We start from the raw sequence: 3,015 nt of genomic DNA, 5'->3' as shown, positions 1-3,015 counted from the left end.
ACCACCCGCCGACCGATGCCCAGCCAGTCCCTGAGCAGTGCCCCCCCCCAGCCAGCTTTTCCCCAGTTTATATACTGAGCATGACATCACATGGTATGGAATGTCCCTTTGGCCAGTTTGGGTCAGCTGTCCTGGCTGTGCCTCCTCCCAGCTTCTTGCTGGCAGGGCATGAGAAGCTGAGAAGTCCTTGACTAGTGTAAGCACTACGTAGCAACAACTAAAACATCGGTGTGTTATCAACATTATTCTCCTCCTAAATCCAAAACACAGCACTGTACCAGCTACTAGGAAGAAAATTAACTCTATCCCAGGCAAAACCAGGACAACTGTGTATTACATCACCATTGTTTTAAGTATCAGGATGTAAGAAAATCCTGGAAACAAGATGTATCTCTGCATTCTGTTCTCATGTATTTTCATATACGTTAGGAGTAAGTCAAGCAGCACATGTGTAAAATTGATATAAGCTGACATATGATCAGGCTTAGTAAGTCATTTGAATGCTGTTGAAAAAGTTTCAAGCTGTATATTCAAGTGAAAGCAATTTGTATCTTCTAAGCACAGCTTAAGTAAGAGTCCAGCAGAGCCCAGTGCTGAACAGACATTTAGAAACTCATTTTGGCATATTGTCTGCTTTCTCACTAGGGAAATCAAAACCTGATATGTTAGTGAACAGACAAAAGAAAGCAATGCTTTTTTAATTGTTATTAAAACAAATAAACAAAGCAGAAGCCCACTCCACCTCAATAATAGCAACTGGAATATCACTGAGAAAGCAAAATTCTGTTGAGCTACACATATTTCCTAAAAAGCTTTAAATTTACACTTCTACGCTACGCAGGAGCAAGGAGAACTGTAGGTGATAGCTTGGGGTTATTCTCCCCTGCAACTACATGTTCCAGCTACCTGGAACACTGTAAAGATAAAGCATTTTGCTTGGAACTCTCCTCTCCTGTAAGGAAGTTGCAGTATCTGGTGTGACTGTGACCTCTCTATTTATATGAGCAAGCAAGTCAATCCAACATTTCCCAACATTACTTTTTAAATAAGGCTCCCCTACCAGTCACAACTTTGATCCAGGTTTCACCTGTACAGGCTACTCTTCTCCTTTTTCTCTGTTTTGCTTGACATGTGTTTATGCACTGCTTTCCTCATAAAAAACATAGTATATTTACTAATTGCATTTAGAATGACATTGGACTCAATGTTGACGCTGAATTTAACTAGGCTCTTGCTCCTATGGAGGAGCCTATAAGAGGAGAGCAAAGGTGGCATCTGTGCTTAGGTCCATCTGTTCAGATATGGCTGCAAATAGTCCTATTAACAATCTGACAAGACTGCATGATAACTACATACTTACTAGAAGAAACAACGCAAGCCAACTCCACACAGCAGTGAAAGAGTGATCTCCACAAAGCTAGTAACAAAAGTCTTTGCTAAGCCAGGCTGGTTTTGCATCACTGTTCATATAAAGAAAATGATTCTTACTGATCAAGTGAATAAAACAGGAGCTCTCAGGAACATTGAGATATTTAAATAGATTATTACTGAAAAAAAAATAATCCATATACATTTGCTTTTAAGGAATTATTATTTCTAAGAAAGACTCTATGACTCAGATCACATCTATATGTTATTATTTTAATTTTCTTAGCAGTACTATTAGGCTTTTAAGCCGGGGTTCAAATATCTCTACATATTACATATCTCTATATATGCCTATACCAGGCACGTGTGAGTATGATTCTTTTCTTGTCTTTTGAGTGGGTAGATTCACTTGAGATGCTTTTAATGTTGTTTTTTTTCTGAAGTAAGAAGTGTAACTACATACTGATAAATCAAAGGAAGACCCAGAGCACTGAAAAGACCTATCAATCACTGGAAGATTCATGGTGGACAAGAGAGAACTGACAACATTCCCTGTCTTCAGCAGAACTGGGAACATTCCTTAAAAATTGCGTAATAGGCATATCTGCAATGGTATACTCAAAGAAAAATGCAGGAAACAGATTTTATCTACTTCACTTCAAGCAGTATAGTGTAAGTCAAGACTACAAAATTTGAGTACCATTAATGAATTCAGAGCAGATGTGTGAAGGCTATTGCAATATAGACAAGGCTTATGATGTAGTTTTCACCTAATGGCTAATGGAACTCAAGAACGGGATTCAAATATCTATTAATTACATTTCTTTGAGTTGCTCAAGGCTCCTTCTTTCCCACAAAAGAAGCAGCTGCTAAGTTTAACATAATGTGTAATTGCCTTTTACCCCTTTCCTCAAACAGATGACAGGGGTCTTAATGACAATTTATCTGGGATTGATTACATACTACCTTTGTTGAAAGCTTATTTGGAGAATATGACTTCATTTTGTGATAGGTAACATAAAAACCTGCAAAACTTTGCTCCAGTGGCCTGATCTTCTGAACAAGAGATGAGGCTCTAAATTCTGAATGAGGTCTCCTTCGGCCTGGGAGGTGTCACTGCCTGCAAATTCTATAGTGAGAGCCCATTAGAAAGAGACATAATGATATAAATCAGGATTATCCCATTCATGGCCTATGGGACATCTATCACTCTTGAAGTTCTAAAAGGATGAGAATGTGCCTGTGATTTTCAATCACTAAAGTGTTCCCTGTGATCTTTAACTAAAAAATGTTCATTATAGAGGACATTTAGGACGCTTTTAAATTGGCTTCCCACTATTTCTTACAGTCCCAGGACTATCTCCAGTGTGTGCTAGAAACATTGTTGACACTTGCTGCCCCTTCCTTATGGTAGCTGCACAGCAGCTTGCACACTATTGCCAACCTGCTGCATTGTAGTGCAGTGGGTAATTCTGGAGGTGGGCTGAGGAAAATATGCCAAGCATGCAAGTTGCTGCTGAGTCCCTTGCAACTGTAACAGCTGCATAGGGAAGTGAGTTTTGAGCTTAGATAGAAATCTAAGCAGAGTTCTAAGTAGGAGATTTGGGGCTTACAGATTTTGTAGCGATATGATCCCAACCTCCTTAA

This window comes from Pygoscelis adeliae, unplaced genomic scaffold (genome assembly GCF_000699105.1).
Source record: "Pygoscelis adeliae isolate BGI_AS28 unplaced genomic scaffold, ASM69910v1 Scaffold79, whole genome shotgun sequence".
Lineage (NCBI taxonomy): Eukaryota > Metazoa > Chordata > Aves > Sphenisciformes > Spheniscidae > Pygoscelis > Pygoscelis adeliae.
This window is presented reverse-complemented; position numbering follows the sequence as displayed.